Below are 23,830 nucleotides of genomic sequence, written 5' to 3'. Positions count from 1 at the left end.
GCTACAGAAGCCCAATTGGCGCGCTCTCAATTGCGTTAGAAATTAGACATCCTGGGCTTTTCAGTAATGTATAATAGTCCATACTTTGCCCGAGATTTGATGGCGAAACAGGCGTCCCAAGTCAGCTCAAGAATTCTAGCGTTTAACGCCGGAACTGGCACAAGAATGGGAGTTAAACGCCCAAACTGGCACAAAAGCTGGTGTTTAACTCCAAGAAAAGTCTCTACACATGAAAGCTTCAATGCTCAGCCCAAGCACACACCAAGTGGGCCCGGAAGTGAATTTTTATGTAATTTACTCATCTTTGTAAACCCTAAGCTACTAGTTATCTACAAATAGGACCTTTTGCTATTGTATTAGGAATCTTTTGATCATGTTTTTATGATTGAACCCTCTTTGGGAGGCTGGCAATTCGGCCATACCTAGACCTTGTTCTTATGTATTTTCAACGGTGGAGTTTCTACACACCATAGATTAAGGTGTGGAGCTCTGCTGTACCTCGAGTATCAATGCAATTACTATTATTCTTCTATTCAATTCGGCTTATTCTTGTTCTAAGATATCACTTGTTCCTCAACTTGATGAATGTGATGATCCGTGACACTCATCATCATTCTCACCTATGAACGTGTGCCTGACAACCACCTCCGTTCTACCTTAGATTGAGTGGATATCTCTTGGATCCCTTAATCAGAATCTTCGTGGTATAAGCTAGAATTGATGGCGGCATTCAAGAGAATCCGGAAGGTCTAAACCTTGTCTGTGGTATTCTGAGTATGATTCAAGGATTGAATGACTGTGACAAGCTTCAAACTCGCGGTTGTGGGGCATTAGTGACAGACGCAAAAGAATCACTGGATTCTATTCCGACATGATCGAGAACCGATAGATGAATAGCCGTGCTGTGACAGAGCGCGTTGAACATTTTCACTGAAAGGACGGGACTGTAGCCATTAACAACGGTGATGCCCAACATACAGCTTGCCATGGAAAGGAGTAAGAAGGATCGGATGAAGACAGTAGGAAAGCAGAAAGACGGAAGGGACATAGCATCTCCATACGCTTATCTGAAATTCTCACCAATGAATTACATAAGTATCTCTATCCTTATTTTATGTTTTATTTATCTTTTAATCATTAATCCTCCATAACTGATGAACGGATAATTTATACGCTTTTTGGCATTGTTTTTAGTATGTTTTTAGTATGATTTAGTTAGTTTTTAGTATATTTTTATTAGTTTTTAGTTAAAATTCACTTTTTTGGATTTTACTATGAGTTTGTGTGATTTTCTGTGATTTCAGGTATTTTCTGGCTGAAATTGAGGGACCTGAGCAAAAATCTGATTCAGAGACTGAAAAGGACTGCAGATGCTGTTGGATTCTGACCTCCCTGCACTCGAAGTGGATTTTTTGGAGCTACAGAAGCCCAATTGGCGCGCTCTCAACGTATTTGGAAAGTAGACATCCTGGGCTTTCCAGCAATGTATAATAGTCCATACTTTGCCCGAGATTTGATGGGCCAAACCGCGTTCCAAATCAGCTCAAGAATGCCCGGCGTTTAACGCCGGAACTGGCACAAGAATGGGAGTTAAACGCCCAAACTGGCACAAAAGCTGGCGTTTAACTCCAAGAAGAGTCTCTACACGAAAATGCTTCAATGCTCAGCCCAAGCACACACCAAGTGGGCCCAGAAGTGGATTTTTATGTCATTTACTCATCTTTGTAAACCCTAGGCTACTAGTTCTTTATAAATAGGACATTTTGCTATTGTATTTTTCATCTTTTGATCACTTTAGATCTCTAGATCATCTTTTGATCATGTTTTTATGATTGAACCCTCTTTGGGGGCTGGCCTCATGGCCATGCCTAGACCTTGTTCTTATGTATTTTCAACGGTGGAGTTTCTACACACCATAGATTAAGGTGTGGAGCTCTGCTGTACCTCGAGTATTAATGCAATTACTATTGTTCTTCTATTCAATTCAGCTTGTTCTTATTCCAAGATATCACTTGTTCTTCAACTTGATGAATATGATGATCCGTGACACTCATCATCATTCTCACCTATGAACGTGTGCCTGATAACCACCTCCGTTCTACCTTAGATTGGGTGGATATCTCTTGGATTCCTGATACACGACGCATGGTTGCTGCTCGCCTGACAACCGAGCGCTCGCCTGACAACCGAGCGCTCGCCTGACAACCGAGCCAGCCATTCAATGAGATCAGAGTCTTCGTGGTATAAGCTAGAATTGATGGCGGCATTCAAGAGAATCCGGAAGGTGTAAACCTTGTCTGTGGTATTCTGAGTAGGATTCAATGATTGAATGACTGTGACGAGCTTCAAACTCGCGATTGTGGGGCGTTAGTGACAGACGCAAAAGAATCACTGGATTCTATTCCGACATGATCGAGAACCGACAGCTGGATAGCCGTGCCGTGACAGGGTGCGTTGAACATTTCCACTGAGAGGACGGGACTGTAGCTGTTGACAACGGTGATGCCCAACATACAGCTTGCCATGGAAAGGAGTAAGAAGGATTGGATGAAGACAATAGGAAAGCAGAGAGACGGAAGGGACAAAGCATCTCCATTCGCTTATCTGAAATTCTCACCAATGACTTACATAAGTATCTCTATCTTTATCTTTATGTTTTATTCATATATCATCCATAACCATTTGAGTCTGCCTGACTGAGATTTACAAGGTGACCATAGCTTGCTTCATACCAACAATCTCCGTGGGATCGACCCTTACTCGCGTAAGGTTTATTACTTGGACGACCCAGTGCACTTGCTGGTTAGTTGTGCGAAGTTGTGTTTATGCCATGGTATTGAGCACCAAGTCTTTGGGGCCATTACTAGGGATTATTTGAGTTGTGAAAAGTAGTGATCACAATTTCGTGCACCAAGTTTTTGGCGCCGTTGTCGGGGATTGTTTCGTGTATGGACAACTGACGGTTCATCTTGTTGCTTAGATTAGGTGTTTTTTTTCAGAGTTCTTAAGAATGAGTTTTAGATTTTCATGATGATCTGTTGAAGTCTGGCTGGTTGTGAAGTCATGTCTAATCTTATTGGACCGAGGTTTCAACTCATCATCACAAGAGCTTGTTGATTTCTATCAATCTTGCTATTGGAGCAATGATCTGCTAAGGCTTGGCTGGCCATTGGCCATGTCTAGTGTTTTGGACCGAAGCTTTCTTTGAAAGCTTGGCTGGCTGTGAAGCCATGTCTAATTCCTGGACCGAAGTCTTAGACTAGCATTGCAATGATTCCTGGGATTCTCATTAAGAATTTTGATACCTTTATTTTCTTTTCCACTTAATTTTCGAAAAATCCAAAAAAAAATTACAAAATCATAAAAAACCAAAAATATTTTATGTTTCTTGTTGAGTCCAGTGTTTCATTTTAAGTTTGGTGTCTTGCATGAATTGTTTATTTGATCTTGGTTCTATTTTCAAGTTAATAACACAGGGAATTGAAGATTCAGTACATGCAGCAGAGGAATTGTACAGAAAAAGCTGGGCGTTCAAAACGCCCAGTGAAGAAGGAAAAACTGGCGTTTAAACGCCAGCCAGGGTGCCTGGCTGGGCGTTTAACGCCCAAAAGGGTAGTGCTTTGGGCGTTAAACGCCAGAATGTGCACCATTCTGGGCGTTTAACGCCAGGATGGCACAAGAGGGAAGATTCTGTTTTCAATTCAAATTTTTTTCAAGTTTTCAAATTTTTTCAAAATAAAATCTTTTTCAAATCATATCTTTTCAATCAAATCTTTTTCAAAATCAATTTCTTTCCCTTTTCAAAGATACTTGCTATCAATTAATGATTTGATTCAACATTTCAAGTATGTTGCCTTTTCTGTTGAGAAAGGTTTAATGTTTGAATCATATCTTTTCTTGTTAGCCAAGTCATTAATTTTTAAAATCAAATCTTTTTAAAAAAAGTTTTCAATCATATCTTCTTCAAAATCTTTTTCAAAATGATTTTTAAAATCTTTTTAATTAATTTTCGAAAAAAAATCTCTTCCCCTCTTCTCACATCCTTCTATTTATGGAGTACCACTCCTCCTCAATGCACAATTCGAACTCTATCTCACTAAGTTCGAATTCTTCTACCTCTTCCTTCTATTTTTCTATTCCTCTGACACCTCAAGGAATCTCTATACTGTGACATAGAGGATTCCATATTTTCTTGTTCTCTTCTCTTTCATATGAGCAGGAACAAAGACAAAAGCATTCTTGTTGAGGCTGACCCTGAACCTGAAAGGACCTTGAAGCGAAAGCTAAGAGAAGCTAAGGCATAACTCTCTGTAGAGGACCTAACAGAAATCTTCAAAGAAGAAGAACCCATGGCAGCCGAAAACAACAACAATGCCAACAATGCAAGGAAGGTGCTGGGTGACTTTACTGCACCTACTCCCGACTTCTATGGGAGAAGCATCTCTATCCCTGCCATTGGAGCAAACAACTTTGAGCTTAAGCCTCAATTAGTTTCTCTAATGCAACAGAATTGCAAGTTCCATGGACTTCCATTGGAAGATCCCCATCAGTTTTTGGCTGAATTCTTGCAAATCTGTGACACTGTCAAGACTAATGGGGTTGACCCTGAAGTCTACAGACTTATGCTATTCCCTTTTGCTGTAAGAGACAGAGCTAGAATATGGTTGGACTCACAATCTAAAGAAAGCCTGAACTCTTGGGAAAAGCTAGTCAATGCCTTCTTGGCAAAGTTCTTTCCACCTCAAAAATTGAGTAAGCTTAAAGTGGAAGTCCAAACCTTCAGACAGAAGGAAGGAGAATCCCTCTATGAAGTTTGGGAAAGATACAAACAATTGATCAGAAAGTGTCCCTCTGACATGTTTTCTGAATGGAGCATCATAGGTATTTTCTATGATGGTCTCTCTGAACTGTCCAAGATGTCTTTGGATAGCTCTGCTGGAGGATCTCTTCATCAGAAGAAGACGCCTACAGAAGCTCAAGAGCTCATTGAAATGGTTGCAAATAACCAATTCATGTACACTTCTGAAAGGAATCCTATGAACAATGGGACAAATCAGAAGAAAGGAGTTCTTGAGATTGATACTCTGAATGGCATATTGGCTCAGAACAAAATATTGACTCAACAAGTCAATTTGATCTCTCAAAGTCTGTCTGAAATGCAAAATGCACCAAGAAGTACTAAGGATGCTTCATCTGAAGAAGAAGCTTATGATCCTGAGAACCTTTCAATGGAAGAGGTGAATTACATGGGAGAACCCTATGGAAACACCTACAATTCTTCATGGAAAAATCATCCAAATCTTTTTTGGAAGGATCAACAGAGACCTCAACAAGGTTTCAATAACAATAATGGTGGAAGAAACAGGTTTAGCAATGGCAAGCCTTTTCCATCATCTTCTCAGCAACAGACAGAGAATTCTAAGCAGAACCACTCTAACTTAGCAACTATGGTCTCTGATCTAATCAAAACCACTCAAAGTTTCATGACTGAAACAAGGTCCTCCATTAGGAATTTGGAGGCACAAGTGGGACAGTTGAGCAAGAAAATTATTGAACTCCCTCCTAGTGCTCTTCCAAGCAATACAGAAGAGAATCCAAAAGGAGAGTGTAACGCCATCAACATGGCCGAACTTGGAGAGGAGGAAGAGGCAGTGAACGCCACTGAGGAAGACCTCAATGGACGTCCACTAGCCTCCAATGAGTTCCCTAATGAGGAACCATGGGAATCTGAAGCTCAAAATGTGACCATAGAGATTCCATTGGATTTACTTCTGCCATTCATGAGCTCTGATGAGTATTTTTCCTCTGAAGAGGATGAGTATGTCACTGAAGAACAAGTTGCTAAATACCTTGGAGCAATCATGAAGCTAAATGACAAGTTATTTGGTAATGAGACTTGGGAGGATGAACCCCCTTTGCTCACCAAAGAACTGGATGGCTTGTCTAGGCAGAAATTACCTCAAAAGAGACAGGATCCTGGGAAGTTTTCAATACCTTGCGCCATAGGCACCATGACCTTCAAGAAGGCTCTGTGTGACTTAGGGTCAAGTGTAAACCTCATGCCTCTCTCTGTAATGGAGAAGCTAGGGATCTTTGAGGTACAAGCTGCAAGAATCTCACTAGAGATGGCAGACAATTCAAGAAAACAAGCTTATGGACTTGTAGAGGATGTTTTGGTGAAGATTGAAGACCATTACATCCCTGCTGATTTCATAGTCCTAGAGACTGGGAAGTGCATGGATGAATCCATCATCCTTGGCAGACCCTTCCTAGCCACAGCAAAGGATGTGATTGATGTTGATAGAGGTGAACTGATCATTCAAGTGAATGAAGAATCCTTTGTGTTTAAGGCTCAAGGATATCCCTCTATCACCATGGAGAGGAAGCATGAAGAGCTTCTCTCAAATCAGAGCCAAACAGAGCCCCCACAGTCAAACTCTAAGTTTGGTGTTGGGAGGCCACAACCAAACTCTAAGTTTGGTGTTGAACCCCCACATTCAAACTCTAAGTTTGGTGTTGGGAGGTTCCAACATTGCTCTGAGTATCTGTGAGGCTCCATGAGAGCCCTCTGTCAAGCTACTGACATTAAAGAAGCGCTTGTTGGGAGGCAACCCAATGTTATATTTAATCTATTTTCCTTTGTTATTTTATGTTTTCTGTAGGTTGATGATCATGAGAAGTCACAAAATCAATTAAAAAAGCAAAAACAGAATGAAAAACAGAAAGAAAAATAGCACACCCTGGAGGAAGAACCTACTGGCGTTTAAACGCCAGTAAGGGTAGCAGTTGGGCGTTTAACGCCCAGTCTGGCACCATTCTGGGCGTTTAACGCCAGAAAGGGGCACCAGACTGGCGTTAAACGCCAGAAAAGGGTAAGAACTTGGTGTTAAACGCCAGAAATGGGCACCAGCCCGGCGTTTAACGCCAGAATTGGCAAAGGGTGCATTTTTGCATGCCACTTGGTGCAGGGTTGAATTTTCCTTGACACCTCAGGATCTGTGGACCCCACAGGATCCCCACCTACCCCACCACCCTCTCTCTTCTTCTTCACCCATTCACCAATCACCTCAACACCTCTTCCCCAAAAACCCTTCACCTATCAAATCCCATCTTTCTCTTCACCACTCACATCCATCCTTCATAAAACCCCACCTACCTTACCATTCAAAATTCAAACCACTTTCCCTCCCAAACCCACCCTTACATGACCGAACCCCACCCCTCTCTCCACCCCTATATAAACCCATCTTCACCCCTTCATTTTCACACAACCTAAACACTACTTCTCCCTCTTTGGCCGAACCACAAAGCCACCTCCCTCTCCTCTATTTCTTCTTCTTCTACTCTCTTCTTTCTTCTTTTGCTCGAGGACGAGCAAACCTTTTAAGTTTGGTGTGGTAAAAGCATTGCTTTTTGTTTTTCCATAACCATTTATGGCACCTAAGGCCGGAGAAACCTCTAGAAAGAGGAAAGGGAAGGCAAAATCTTTCACCTCCGAGTCATGGGAGATGGAGAGATTCATCTCAAGGGTGCATCAAGACCACTTCTATGAAGTTGTGGCCTTGAAGAAGGTGATCCCCGAGGTCCCTTTCAAACTCAAAAAGAGTGAATATCCGGAGATCCGACATGAGATTCGAAGAAGAGGTTGGGAAGTTCTTACCAACCCCATTCAACAAGTCGGAATCTTAATGGTTCAAGAGTTCTATGCCAATGCATGGATCACCAAGAACCATGATCAAAGTGTGAACCCGGATCCAAAGAATTGGCTTACAATGGTTCGGGGGAAATACTTAGATTTTAGTCCGGAAAATGTAAGGTTGGCATTCAACTTGCCCATGATGCAAGGAGATAAACATCCTTACAATAGAAGGGTCAACTTTGATCAAAGGTTGGACCAAGTCCTCACTGACATTTGTGAAGAGGGCGCCCAATGGAAGAGAGATTCAAGAGGGAATCCGGTTCAACTGAGAAGGCACGACCTCAAGCCAATGGCTAGAGGATGGTTGGAGTTTATCCAACGCTCAATCATTCCCACTAGCAACCGGTCTGAAGTTACTATAGACCGGGCCATCATGATTCATAGCATCATGATTGGAGAAGAAGTAGAAGTTCATGAGGTTATAGCCCAAGAACTCTATAAGGTGGCGGACAAGTCTTCTACCTTGGCAAGGTTAGCCTTTCCTCATCTCATTTGTCACCCCTGTTATTCAGTTGGAGTTGACATAGAAGGAGACATCCTCATTGATGAGGACAAGCCCATCACTAAGAAAAGGATGGAGCAAACAAGAGACCCCACTCATCATGAAATCCCTGAGATACCTCAAGGGATGCACTTTCCTCCACAAAACTATTGGGAGCAAATCAACACCTCCCTAGGAGAACTGAGTTCCAACATGGGACAACTAAGGGTGGAGCATCAAAAACATTCCATCCTCCTCCATGAAATTAGAGAAGATCAAAGAATCATGAGAGAGGAGCAACAAAGGCAAGGAAGAGACATTGAGGAGCTCAAGCACTCCATAAGATCTTCAAAAGGAAGAACAAGCCGCCATCACTAAGGTGGACCCGTTCTTTAATCTCCTTGTTCTTTATTTTCCTGTTTTTCGAATTTTCATGCTTATGTTTATCTATATTTGTGACTTGTGATCATTAGTGTCTTAGTGTCTATGCCTTAAAGTTATGGATGTCCTATGAATCCATCACCTCTCTTAAAAGAAAAATGTTCTTAATTGAAAAAGAGAAGAATTACATGAATTTCAGATTTTATAACAGATTAATTATTTTGATGTGGTGGCAATACTTTTGTTTTCTGAATGTATGCTTGAACAGTGCATATGTCTTTTGAATTTGTTGTTCATGAATGTTAAAATTGTTGGCTCTTGAAAGAATGATGAAAAAGGAGACATGTTACTGAGGATCTGAAAAATCATAAAAATGATTCTTGAAGCAAGAAAAAGCAGTGAATACAAAAAAAAAAGAAGGAGAAAAACGAAAAAAAAAGAGAAAGAGAAAAAGAAAGAAAAAAGAAAGAAATAAAGTTGTGATCCAAGGCAAAAAGAGTGTGCTTAAGAACCCTGGACACCTCTAATTGGGGACTCTAGCAAAGCTGAGTCACAATCTGAAAAGGTTCACCCAATTATGTGTCTGTGGCATGTATGTATCCGGTGGTAATACTGGAAGACAAAGTGCTTTGGGCCACGGCCAAGACTCAATAAGTAGCTGTGTTCAAGAATCATCATACTTAACTAGGAGAATCAATAACACTATCTGGATACTGAGTTCCTATAGAAGCCAATCATTCTGAATTTCAAAGGATAGAGTGAGATGCCAAAACTGTTCAGAGGCAAAAAGCTAAAAGCCCCGCTCATCTAATTAATACTGATCTTCATAGATGTTTTTGGAATTCATTGCATATTCTCTTCTTTTTATCTTATTTGATTTTCAGTTGCTTGGGGACAAGCAACAATTTAAGTTTGGTGTTGTGATGAGCGAATAATTTATACGCTTTTTGGCATTGCTTTTAGTATGTTTTTAGTATGATTTAGTTAGTTTTTAGTATATTTTTATTAGTTTTTAGTTAAAATTCACTTTTCTGGACTTTACTATGAGTTTGTGTGATTTTCTGTGATTTCAGGTATTTTCTGGCTGAAATTGAGGGACCTGAGCAAAAATCTGATTCAGAGACTGAAAAGGACTGCAGATGCTGTTGGATTCTGACCTCCCTGCACTCGAAGTGGATTTTTTGGAGCTACAGAAGCCCAGTTGGCGTGCTCTCAACGGCTTTGGAAAGTAGACATCCTGGGCTTTCCAGCAATGTATAATAGTCCATACTTTGCCCGAGATTTGATGGCCCAAACCGGCGTTCCAAATCAGCTCAAGAATGTCCGGCGTTTAACGCCGGAACTGGCACAAGAATGGGAGTTAAACGCCCAAACTGGCACAAAAGCTGGCGTTTAACTCCAAGAAGAGTCTCTACACGAAAATGCTTCAATGCTCAGCCCAAGCACACACCAAGTGGGCCCAGAAGTGGATTTTTATGTCATTTACTCATCTTTGTAAACCCTAGGCTACTAGTTCTTTATAAATAGGACCTTTTGCTATTATATTTTTCATCTTTTGATCACTTTAGATCTCTAGATCATCTTTTGATCATGTTTTTATGATTGAACCCTCTTTGGGGGGCTGGCCTCATGGCCATGCCTAGACCTTGTTCTTATGTATTTTCAACGGTGGAGTTTCTACACACCATAGATTAAGGTGTGGAGCTCTGCTGTACCTCGAGTATTAATGCAATTACTATTGTTCTTCTATTCAATTCAGCTTGTTCTTATTCCAAGATATCACTTGTTCTTCAACTTGATGAATGTGATGATCCGTGACACTCATCATCATTCTCACCTATGAACGTGTGCCTGACAACCACCTCCGTTCTACCTTAGATTGGGTGGATATCTCTTGGATTCTTGATACACGACGCATGGTTGCTGCTCGCCTGACAACCGAGCACTTGCCTGACAACCGAGCCAGCCATTCCATGAGATCAGAGTCTTCGTGGTATAAGCTAGAATTGATGGCGGCATTCAAGAGAATCCGGAAGTTCTAAACCTTGTCTGTGCTATTCTGAGTAGGATTCAATGATTGAATGACTGTGACGAGCTTCAAACTCGCGATTGTGGGGCGTTAGTGACAGACGCAAAAGAATCACTGGATTCTATTCCGACATGATCGAGAACCGACAGCTGGATAGCCGTGCCGTGACAGGGTGCGTTGAACATTTCCACTGAGAGGACGGGACTGTAGCCATTGACAACGGTGATGCCCAACATACAGCTTGCCATGGAAAGGAGTAAGAAGGATTGGATGAAGACAGTAGGAAAGCAGAGAGACGGAAGGGACAAAGCATCTCCATTCGCTTATCTGAAATTCTCACCAATGACTTACATAAGTATCTCTATCTTTATCTTTATGTTTTATTCATATATCATCCATAACCATTTGAGTCTGCCTGACTGAGATTTACAAGGTGACCATAGCTTGCTTCATACCAACAATCTCCGTGGGATTGACCCTTACTCGCGTAAGGTTTATTACTTGGACGACCCAGTGCACTTGCTGGTTAGTTGTGCGAAGTTGTGTTTATGCCATGGTATTGAGCACCAAGTCTTTGGGGCCATTACTAGGGATTATTTGAGTTGTGAAAAGTAGTGATCACAATTTCGTGCACCAATAACCATTTGAATCCGCCTGACTGAGATTTACAAGATGACCATAGCTTGCTTCATACCAACAATCTCTGTGGGATCGACCCTTACTCGTGTAAGGTTTATTACTTGGACGACCCAGTACACTTCCTGGTTAGTTGTGCAAAGTTGTGATAAAGAGTTGATATTGCAATTGAGCGTACCATGTTGATGGTGCCATTGATGATCACAATTCCACGCACCAAGTTTTTGGCACCGTTGCCGGGGATTGTTTGAGTTTGGACAACTGACGATTCATCTTGTTGCTTAGATTAGGTATTTTTCTTCAGAATTTTTAAGAATGAATTTTAGAGTTTCAAGGTGATGTACTTATCATCACCAAAGCTGATTGATTCTCATCAGTTTAGCTCTTGAATGCAATGTCCTACTGAAGCTTGGCTAGCCATGTCTAATCTTATTAGACTACAGCTTTAGACTAACATTGCATGATTCCTGGAATTCTTATTAAAAGTTTTGATCCTCTTTATTTTTTTTCCACATAATTTTTGAAAAATCCAAAAAAAAATTACAAAATCATAAAAACCAAAAATATTTCTTGTTTGAGTCTGGTGTCTCATTTTAAGTTTGGTGTCAATTGCATGTTTCTATTCTTCTTGCATTTTTTGAATTCAATCATGTGTCTTCATTGATCTTCAAGTTGTTCTTGATGATTTCCTTACTCTGATCTTTAAATTCTCTTGTCTTGAGTGTTTTGTTGTTTCTCATATGCATTCTCAATTTGTTAGTGTCAATAGTATACAAACTTCTAAGTTTGGTGTCTTGCATGCATTGTTTATTTGATCTTAGTTGTATTTTGATTATTCCGTATCATTAAAAATTCAAAAAAAATTTTTATTTGTGTCTTTTCAAGTCAATAATACAGAGAATTGAAGATTCAGAACATTCATCAGAGGAATTACACAGAAAAAGTTGGGCGTTCAAAACGCCCAGTGAAGAAGGAAAACTGGCGTTTAAACGCCAGCCAGGATACCTGGCTGGGCGTTTAACGCCCAAAAGGGTAGCATTTTGGGCGTTAAACGTAGAATGGATACCATTCTGGGCGTTTAACGCCAGGATGGCACAAGAGGGAAGATTTTGTTTTTAATGCAAATTTTTTTCAAGTTTTCAAAATTTTTCAAAATCAAATCTTTTTCAAATCATATCTTTTCAATCATATCTTTTCAAAATCAATTTCTTTCCATTTTCAAAAATACTTGCTAACAATTAATGATTTGATTCAACATTTCAAGTATGTTGCCTTTTCTGTTGAGAAAGGTTTAATGTCTGAATCATATCTTTTAAATTTCTTGTTAGCTAAGTCATTGATTTTAAAAAAATCAAATCTTTTTAAATTGTTTTTCAATCATATCTTTTTAAAACTATGTCTTTTCAATCATATCTTCTTAATCACATCTTTTTCAAAATAATTTTCAATCATATCTTTTTGATTTCTAAATTCAAAATCTTTTTCAAATTTCACTTAATTTCTTTCCCATTTTTCAAAATTTCTTTTAATTAATTCACTTTAATTTTCGAAAATTCTTCCCCTCTTCTCACATCCTTCTATTCATGGACTAACACTCCTCCTCAATGCACAATTCGAACTCTATCTCTCTTGATAAGTTCGAATTCTTCTACCTTCTCCTTCTATTCTTCTTTTCCTCTGACACCTCAAGGAATCTCTATACTGTGACATAGAGGATTCCATACTTTCTTTTTCTCTTCTCTTTCATATGAGCAGGAGCAAAGATAAAAGCATTCTTGTTGAGGCTGACCCTGAACCTGAAAGGACCTTGAAGCGAAAGCTAAAAGAAGCTAAAGCACAATTCTCTGTAGAGGACCTAATAGAAATCTTCAAAGAAGAAGAACCCATGGCAGCCGAACACAACAACAATGCCAACAATGCAAGGAAGGTGCTGGGTGACTGATGAGCGGATAATTTGTACGCTTTTTGGCATTGTTTTTAGTATATTTTTAGTATATTTGGTTGAGTTTTTAGTATATTTTTATTAGTTTTTAGTTAAAATTCACTTTTCTGGACTTTACTATGAGTTTGTGTGTTTTTCTATGATTTCAGGTATTTTCTGGCTGAAATTGAGGGACCTGAGCAAAAATCTGATTCAGAGACTGAAAAGGACTGCAGATGCTGTTGGATTCTGACCTCCCTGCACTCGAAGTGGATTTTCTGGAGCTAAAGAAGCCCAATTGGCGCGCTCCCAACGACGTTGGAAAGTAGACATCCTGGGCTTTCCAGCAATATATGATAATCCATACTTTGCCCAAGATTTGATGGCCCAAACCGGCGTTCAAAGTCACCTTCAGAATTCCCAGCGTTAAACGCCGGAACTAGCACCTAAGTGGGAGTTAAACGCCCAAACTGGCACAAAAGCTGGCGTTTAACTCCAAGAGAAGTCTCTACACGAAAATGCTTCAATGCTCAGCCCAAGCACACACCAAGTGGGCCCGGAAGTGGATTTTTATGTCATTTACTCATCTTTGTAATTCTTAAGCTACTAGTTCCCTATAAATAGGACCTTTTGCTATTGTATTTTGAATCTTTTGATCACTTTAGATCTCTAGATCATCTTTGGACATCTAGTTCTTAGATCACTGGGGGCTGGCCTCACGGCCATGCCTAGACCTTGTTCTTATGTATTTTCAATGGTGGAGTTTCTACACACCATAGATTAAGGTGTGGAGCTCTGCTGTACCTCGAGTATTAATGCAATTACTATTGTTCTTCTATTCAATTCCGCTTGTTCTTGTTCCAAGATATCACTTGTTCTTCAACTTAATGAATGTGATGATCCGTGACACTCATCATCATTCTCACCTATGAACGTGTGACTGACAACCACCTCCGTTCTACCTTAGATTGGGTGAATATCTCTTGGATTCCTGATACACGACGCATGGTTGATCGCCTGACAACTGAGCGCTCGCCTGACAACCGAGCCAGCCATTCCGTGAGATCAGAGTCTTCGTGGTATAGGCTAGAACTGATGGCGGCATTCAAGAGAATCCGGAAGGTCTAACCTTGTCTGTGGTATTCTGAGTAGGATTCAATGATTGAATGACTGTGACGAGCTTCAAACTCCTGAGGGCGGGGCGTTAGTGACAGACGCAAAAGAATCACTGGATTCTATTCCGGCCTGATTGAGAACCGACAGATGGATAGCCGTGCCGTGACAAGGTGCGTTGAACATTTCCACTGAGAGGATGGGAGGTAGCCACTGACAACGGTGAAACCCTTGCATAAGCTTGCCATGGAAAGGAGTAAGAAGGATTGGATGAAGACGGTAGGAAAGCAGAGAGACGGAAGGGACCAAGCATCTTCATACGCTTATCTGAAATTCCTACCAATGAATTACATAAGTATCTCTATCTTTATCTTTATGTTTTATTCATCATCTATACACATTTGAGTCTGTCTGACTAAGATTTACAAGGTGACCATAGCTTGCTTCATACCAACAATCTCCGTGGGATCGACCCTTGCTCGCGTAAGGTTTATTACTTGGACGACCCAGTGCACTTGCTGGTTAGTTGTGCGAAGTTGTAGTGATCACAATTTCGTGCACCAAGTTTTTGGCGCCGTTGCCGGGGATTGTTGAGTTTGGACAACTGACGGTTCATCTTGTTGCTTAGATTAGGTATTTTTTTTTTCAGAATTTCCTTAATAATGAATTCTAGAGTTTCATGATGATCTGTTGAAGTCTGGCTGGCTGTGAAGCCATGTCTAATCTTATTGGACCGAGGTTTCAACTTATCATCACAAGAGCTTGTTGATTTCTATCAATCTTGCTGTTGGAGCAATGATCTGCTGAGGCTTGGCTGGCCATTGGCCATGTCTAGTGTTTTGGACCGAAGCTTTCTTTGAAAGCTTGGCTGGCTGTGAAGCCATGTCTAATTCCTGGACCGGAGTCTTAGACTAGCATTGCAATGATTCCTGGAGTTCTAATTAAGAATTCTGAAACCTTTATTTTCTTTTTTTCATATAATTTCCGAAAAAGCACAAAAAAATTACAAAATTATAAAAACAAAAAAATATTTTATGTTTCTTGTTTAAAGTCTAGTGTCTTATTTTAAGTTTGGTGTCTTGCATGCATTGTTTATTTGATCTTAGTTCTATTTTCAAGTCAATAGTACAGGGAACTGAAGATTCAGAACATGCAGCAGAGGAATTACACAGAAAAAGCTGGGCGTTCAAAACGCCCAGTGAAGAAGGACAGACTGGCGTTTAAACGCCAGCCAGGGTGCCTGGCTGGGCGTTTAACGCCCAAAAGGGTAGTGCATTGGGCGTTAAACGCCAGAATGTGCACCATTCTGGGCGTTTAACGCCAGGATGGCACAAGAGGGAAGATTTTGTTTTCAAATCAATTTTTTCTCAAGTTTTCAAAGTTTTTCAAAATCAAATCTTTTTCAAATCAAATCTTTTCAATAAAATCTTTTTCAAAATCAATTTCTTTCCCTTTTCAAAGATACTTGCTAACAATTAATGATTTGATTCAACATTTCAAGTATGTTGCCTTTTCTGTTGAGGAAGGTTTAATGTTTGAATCATATCTTTTCTTGTTAGGCAAGTCATTAATTTTTAAAATCAAATCTTTTTAAAATTGTTTTTAAATCATATCTTTTCAATCATATCTTTTTAATCACATCTTTTTCAAAGAAGTTTTCAATCATACCTTTTTAAATGCTAATTTCAAAATCTTTTTCAAAAATTACTTGACTTCTTTCCCACTCTTGGTTTTCGAAAATCAATTAAAGTTTTTCAAAATGTTTTTAAAATCCTTTTAATTTAATTTTCGAAATTTCTTCCCCTCTTCTCACATCCTTCTATTTATGGAGTATCACTCCTCCTCAATGCACAATTCGAACTCTGTCTCACTAAGTTCGAATTCTTCTACCTCTTTCTTCTATTTTTCTGTTCCTCTGACACCTCAAAGAATCTCTATACTGTGACATAGAGGATTCCACATTTTCTTGTTCTCTTCTCTTTCATATGAGCAGGAGCAAAGACAAAGGCATTCTTGTTGAAGCTGACCCTGAACCTGAAAGGACCTTGAAGCGAAAGCTAAGAGAAGCTAAGGCACAACTCTCTATAGAGGACCTGACAGAAATCTTCAAAGAAGAAGAACCCATGGCAGCCGAAAACAACAACAATGCCAATAATGCAAGGAAGGTGCTGGGTGACTTTACTGCACCTACTCCCGACTTCTATAGGAGAAGCATCTCTATCCCTGTCATTGGAGCAAACAACTTTGAGCTTAAGCCTCAATTAGTTTCTCTAATGCAACAGAATTGCAAGTTCCATGGACTTCCATTGGAAGATCCTCATCAGTTCTTAGCTGAATTCTTACAAATTTGTGACACTATCAAGACTAATGGGGTTGACCCTGAGGTCTACAGACTTATGCTATTCCCTTTTGCTGTAAGAGACAGAGCTAGGACATGGTTGGACTCACAACCTAAAGAAAGCCTGAACTCTTGGGAAAAGCTAGTCAATGCCTTCTTGGAAAAGTTCTTTCCACCTCAAAAATTGAGTAAGCTTAGAGTGGAAGTCCAAACCTTCAGACAGAAGGAAGGAGAATCCCTCTATGAAGCTTGGGAAAGATACAAACAATTGATCAGAAAGTGTCCTTCTGACATGCTTTCTGAATGGAGCATCATAGGAATTTTCTATGATGGTCTGTCTGAACTATCCAAGATGTCCTTGGATAGCTCTGCTGGAGGATCTCTTCATCTGAAGAAGACGCCTACAGAAGCTCGAGAGCTAATTGAAATGGTTGCAAATAACCAATTCATGTACACTTCTGAAAGGAATCCTGTGAACAATGGGACAAGTCAGAAGAAAGGAGTTATTGAGATTGATACTCTGAATGCCATATTGGCTCAGAACAAAATATTGACTCAGCAAGTCAATTTGATTTCTCAAAGTCTGTCTGGAATGCAAAATGCATCAGTCAGTACTAAGGATGCTTCATCTGAAGAAGAAGCTTATGATCTTGAGAACCCTTCAATTGAAGAGGTGAATTACATGGGAGAACCCTATGGAAACACCTATAATTCTTCATGGAGAAATCATCCAAATCTCTCATGGAAGGATCAACAGAGACCTCAACAAGGTTTCAACAATAATAATGGTGGAAGAAACAGGTTTAGCAATGGCAAGCCTTTTCCATCATCTTCTCAGCAACAGACAGAGAATTCTAAGCAGAGCCACTCTGACTTGGCAACCATGGTCTCTGATCTAATCAAAACCACTCAAAGTTTCATGACTGAAACAAGGTCCTCCATTAGAAACTTGGAGGCACAAGTGGGACAACTAAGCAAGAAAATTACTGAACTCCCTCCTAGTACTCTTCCAAGCAATACAGAAGAAAATCCAAAAGGATAGTGCAAGGCCATCAACATGGCCGAATTTGGAGAGGAGGAAGAAGCAGTGAACGCCACTGAGGGAGACCTCAATGGACGTGCACTGACCTCCAATGAGTTCCCTAATGAGGAACCATGGGAATCTGAGGCTCAAAATGAGACCATAGAGATTCCAATGAATTTACTTCTGCCATTCATGAGCTCTGATGAGTATTCTTCCTCTGAAGAGGATGAGTATGTCACTGAAGAGCAAGCTGCTAAATACCTTGGAGCAATCATGAAGCTAAATGACAAGTTATTTGGAAATGAGACTTGGGAGAACAAACCTCCTTTGCTCACCAAAGAACTGGATGACTTGTCTAGGCAGAAATTACCTCAAAAGAGACAAGATCCTGGAAAGTTCTCAATACCTTGCGCCATAGGCACCATAACCTTCAAGAAGGCCTTGTGTGACCTAGGGTCAAGTGTAAACCTCATGCCTCTCTCTGTAATGGAGAAGTTTGGGATCTCTGAGGTACAAGCTGCAAGAATCTCACTAGAGATGGCAGACAATTCAAGAAAACAAGCCTATGGACTTGTAGAGAATGTTCTGGTAAAAGTTGAAGACCATTACATCCCTGCTGATTTCATAGTCCTAGAGACTGGGAAGTGCATGGATGAATCCATCATCCTTGGCAGACCCTTCCTGGCCACAGCTAAGGCTGTGATTGATGTTGATAGAGGTGAACTGATCATTCAAGTGAATGAAGAATCCTTTGTGTTTAAGGCTCAAGGATACCCCTCTGTCACCATGGAGAGGAAGCATGAAGAGCTTCTCTCAAAGCAGAGTCAAACAGAGCCCCCACAGTCAAACTCTAAGTTTGGTGTTGAACCCCCACATTCAAACTCTAAGTTTGGTGTTGGGAGGTTCCAACATTGCTCTGAGTATCTGTGAGGCTCTATGAGAGCCCTCTGTCAAGCTACTGACATTAAAGAAGCGCCTGTTGGGAGGCAACCCAATGTTATATCTTATCTATTTTCTTTTGTTATTTTATGTTTTCTGTAGGTTAATGATCATGAGAAGTCACAAAATCAATTGAAAAAGCAAAAACAGAATGAAAAACAGGAAGAAAAATAGCACACCCTGGAGGAAGAACCTACTGGCGTTTAAACGCCAGTAAGGTTAGCAGGTGGGCGTTTAACGCCCAGTCTGGCACCATTCTGGGCGTTTAACGCCAGAAAGGGGCACCAGACTGGCGTTAAACGCCAGGAAAGGGCAAGAACCTGGCGTTAAACGTCAGAAATGGGCACCAGCCCGGCGTTTAACGCCAGAATTAGCTCAAAACGCATTTTTGCATGCCATATGGTGCAGGGATGACTTTTCCTTGACACCTCAGGATCTGTGGACCCCACAGGATCCCCACCAACCCCACCACCCTCTTTCTTCTTCACTCATTCACCAATCACCTCAATACCTCTTCCCCAAAAACCCTTCACCTATCAAATCCCATCTTTCTCTTCACCACTCACATCCATCCTTCATAAAACCCCACCTACCTCACCATTCAAAATTCAAACCACTTTCCCTCCCAAACCCACCCATAATGGCCGAACCCTACCCCTCCCCTCACCCCTATATAAACCCTTCTTCACTCCTTCATTTTCCCACACCCTAAACACTACTTCTTCCCCCTTTGGCCGAACCACATAGCCTCCTCCATCTCCTCCATTTTCTTCTTCTTTTACTCTCTTCTTTCTTCTTTTGCTCGAGGACGAGCAAACCTTTTAAGTTTGGTGTGGTAAAAGCGTTGCTTTTTGTTTTTCCATAACTATTTATGGCATCCAAGGTCAGAGAAACCTCTAGAAAGAGGAAAGGGAAGGCAAAAGCTTCCACCTCCGAGTCATGGGAGATGGAGAGATTCATCTCAAGGGTGCATCAAGACCACTTCTATGAAGTTGTGGCCATGAAGAAAGTGATCCCCGAGGTCCCTTTCAAACTCAAAAAGAGTGAATATCCGGAGATCCGACATGAGATTCAAAGAAGAGGTTGGGAAGTTCTCACCAACCCCATTCAACAAGTCAGAATCTTAATGGTTCAAGAGTTCTATGCTAATGCATGGATCACCAAGAGCCATGATCAAAGTGTGAACCCGAACCCAAAGAATTGGCTTACAATGGTTCGGGGGAAATACTTAGATTTTAGTCCGGAAAATGTAAGGTTGGCATTCAACTTGCCCTTGATGCAAGGAGATGAACATCCTTACACAAGAAGGGTCAACTTTGATCAAAGGTTGGACCAAATCCTCACTGACATTTGTGAAGAGGGCGCCCAATGGAAGAAAGATTCAAGAGGGAAGCCGGTTCAACTGAGAAGGCATGACCTCAAGCCCGTGGCTAGGGGATGGTTGGAGTTTATCCAACGCTCAATCATTCCCACTAGCAACCGGTCCAAAGTTACTCTAGACCGAGCCATCATGATCCATAGCATCATGATTGGAGAAGAAGTAGAAGTTCATGAGGTTATAGCCCAAGAACTCTATAAGGTGGCGGACAAGTCCTCTACCTTGGCAAGGTTAGCCTTTTCTCATCTTATTTGTCACCTCTGTTATTCAGTTGGAGTGGACATAGAAGGAGACATCCTCATTGATGAGGATAAGCCCATCACTAAGAAAATGATGGAGCAAACAAGAGACCCCTCTCATCATGAGATCCCTGAGATGCCTCAAGGGATGCACTTTCCTCCACAAGACTATTGGGAGCAACTGAACACCTCCCTAGGAGAATTGAGTTCCAACATGGGACAACTAAGGGTGGAGCACCAAGAACATTCCATCCTCCTCCATGAAATTAGAGAAGATCAAAGAATCATGAGAGAGGAGCAACAAAAACAAGGAAGAGACATTGAGGAGCTCAAGCACTCCATAAGACCTTCAAGAGGAAGAACAAGCCGCCATCACTGAGGTGGACCCGTTCTTTAATCTCCTTGTTCTTTATTTTCTTGTTTTTCGAATTTTTATGCTTATGTTTGTCCATGTTTGTGTCTTATGATCATTAGTGTCTTAGTGTCTATGCCTTAAAGTTATGAATGTCCTATGAATCCATCACCTTTCTTAAATGAAAACTGTTTTTAATCACAAAAGAACAAGAAGTATAGGATTTCGAATTCATCTTTAAAACTAGCTTAATTAGTTTGATGTGGTGGCAATACTTTTTGTTTTCTGAATGTATGCTTGAACAGTGCATATGTCTTTTGAATTTGTGGTTCATGAATGTTGGCTCTTGAAAGAATGATGAAAAAGGAGACATGTTACTGAGGATCTAAAAAATCATAAAAATGATTCTTGAAGCAAGAAAAAGCAGTGAATACAAAAAAAAAGAAGGAGAAAAATGAAAAAGAAAAAAAGGGGAGAAAGAAAAAGAAAAGAAAAAGAAAGAAATAAAGTTGTGATCCAAGGCAAAAAGAGTGTGCTTAAGAACCCTGGACACCTCTAATTGGGGACTTTAGCAAAGCTGAGTCACAATCTGAAAAGGTTCACCCAATTATGTGTCTGTGGCATGTATGTATCCGGTGGTAATACTGGAAGACAGAGTGCTTTGGGCCACGGCCAAGACTCAATAAGTAGCTGTGTTCAAGAATCATCATACTTAACTAGGAGAATCAATAACACTATCTGGATTCTGAGTTCCTAAAGAAGCCAATCATTCTGAATTTCAAAGGATAAAGGAGATGCCAAAACTGTTCGGAGGCAAAAAGCTACTAGTCCCGCTCATCTAATTTGGAGCTAAGTTTCATTGATAATTTGGAGTCTATAGTATATTCTCTTCTTTTTATCTTATTTGATTTTCAGTTGCTTGAGGACAAGCAACAATTTAAGTTTGGTGTTGTGATGAGCGGATAATTTGAACGCTTTTTGGCATTGTTTTTAGTATATTTTTAGTATATTTGGTTGAGTTTTTAGTATATTTTTATTAGTTTTTAGTTAAAATTCACTTTTCTAGACTTTACTATGAGTTTGTGTGTTTTTCTGTGATTTTAGGTATTTTCTGGCTGAAATTGAGGGACCTGAGCAAAAATCTGATTCAGAGACTGAAAAGGACTGCAGATGCTGTTGGATTCTGACCTCCCTGCACTCGAAGTAGATTTTCTGGAGCTACAGAATCCCAATTGGCGCGCTCTCAACGGCGTTGGAAAGTAGACATCCTGGGCTTTCCAACAATATATGATAGTTTATACTTTGCCCAAGATTTGATGGCTCAAACCGGCGTTCAAAGTCACCTTCAGAATTCCCAGCGTTAAACGCCGGAACTGGCACCTAAGTGGGAGTTAAACGCCCAAACTGGCACAAAAGCTGGCGTTTAACTCCAAGAGAAGTCTCTACACGAAAATGCTTCAATGCTCAGCCCAAGCACACACCAAGTGGGCCCGGAAGTGGATTTTTATGTCATTTACTCATCTTTGTAATTCTTAAGCTACTAGTTCCCTATAAATAGGACCTTTTGCTATTGTATTTTGAATCTTTTGATCACTTTAGATCTCTAGATCATCTTTGGACATCTAGTTCTTAGATCACTGGGGGCTGGCCTCACGACCATGCCTAGACCTTGTTCTTATGTATTTTCAACGGTGGAGTTTCTACACACCATAGATTAAGGTGTGGAGCTCTGTTGTACCTCGAGTATTAATGCAATTACTATTATTCTTCTATTCAATTCCGCTTGTTCTTGTTCCAAGATATCACTTGTTCTTCAACTTGATGAATGTGATGATCCGTGACACTCATCATCATTCTCACCTATGAACGTGTGACTGACAACCACCTCCGTTCTACCTTAGATTGGGTGAATATCTCTTGGATTCCTGATACACGACGCATGGTTGATTGCCTGACAACCGAGCACTCGCCTGACAACCGAGCCAGCCATTCCGTGAGATCAGAGTCTTTGTGGTATAGGCTAGAACTAATGGCGGCATTTAAGAGAATCCGGAAGGTCTAACCTTGTCTGTGGTATTCTGAGTAGGATTCAATGATTGAATGACTGTGACGAGCTTCAAACTCCTGAGGGCGGGGCGTTAGTGACAGACGCAAAAGAATCACTGGATTCTATTCCGGCCTGATTGAGAACCGATAGATGGATAGCCGTGCCGTGACAGGGTGCGTTGAACATTTCCACTGAGAGGATGGGAGGTAGCCACTGACAACGGTGAAACCCTTGCATAAGCTTGCCATGGAAAGGAGTAAGAAGGATTGGATGAAGACGGTAGGAAAGCAGAGAGACGGAAGGGACCAAGCATCTTCATACGCTTATCTGAAATTCCTACCAATGAATTACATAAGTATCTCTATCTTTATCTTTATGTTTTATTCATCATCTATACCCATTTGAGTCTTCCTGACTAAGATTTACAAGGTGACCATAGCTTGCTTCATACCAACAATCTCCGTGGAATCGACCCTTACTCGCGTAAGGTTTATTACTTGGACGACCCAGTGCACTTGCTGGTTAGTTGTGCGAAGTTGTAGTGATCACAATTTCGTGCACCAGTGACTTTACTACACCTACTCCCGACTTCTATGGGAGAAGCATCTCTATCCCTGCCATTGGAGCAAACAACTTTGAGCTTAAATCTCAACAAGTTTCTCTAATGCAACAGAATTGCAAGTTCCATGGACTTCCATTGGAAGATCCTCATCAGTTCCTGGCTAAATTCTTGCAAATCTGTGACACTGTCAAGACCAATGGGGTTGACCCTGAGGTCTACAAACTTATGCTATTCCCTTTTGTTGTAAGAGACAGAGCTAGGATATGGTTGGACTCACAACCTAAAGAAAGCCTGAAGTCTTAGGAAAAGCTAGTCAATGCCTTGTTGGCAAAGTTCTTCCCACCTCAAAAATTGAGTAAGCTTAGAGTGGAAGTCCAAACCTTCAGACAGAAGGAAGGTGAATCCCTCTATGAAGCTTGGGAAAGATACAAACAATTGATCAGAAAGTGTCCTTCTGACATGCTTTCTGAATGGAGCATCATAGGTGTCTTCTATGATGGTCTATCTGAACTGTCCAAGATGTCATTGGATAGCTCTACTGGAGGATCTCTTCATCTAAAGAAGACGCCTGAAGAAGCTCAGGAACTCATTGAAATGGTTGCAAATAACCAATTCATGTACACTTCTGAAAGGAATCCTGTGAACAATGGGACGAATCAGAGGAAAGGGGTTCTTGAGATTGATACTCTGA

At 40.7% G+C, this 23,830-nt stretch overlaps 1 non-coding gene across 1 annotated transcript; it reads right to left on the bottom strand.

Annotated features, from left to right (window-relative positions):
• Positions 1–23,496: 23,496 nt before the first annotated feature.
• Positions 23,497–23,604, bottom strand: LOC130977794 (small nucleolar RNA R71). The gene has a single exon (XR_009085470.1). It is a non-coding gene; the product is annotated as a small nucleolar RNA R71 (small nucleolar RNA).
• Between the last annotated feature and the right edge of the window lie 226 nt (positions 23,605–23,830).

The sequence above is a fragment of the Arachis stenosperma genome, chromosome 4, assembly GCF_014773155.1.
Source record: "Arachis stenosperma cultivar V10309 chromosome 4, arast.V10309.gnm1.PFL2, whole genome shotgun sequence".
NCBI classification, from domain to species: Eukaryota; Viridiplantae; Streptophyta; class Magnoliopsida; order Fabales; family Fabaceae; genus Arachis; species Arachis stenosperma.
The sequence above is the reverse complement of the archived record's forward strand: the minus strand, read 5'-3'. Positions and strand labels throughout refer to the sequence as shown.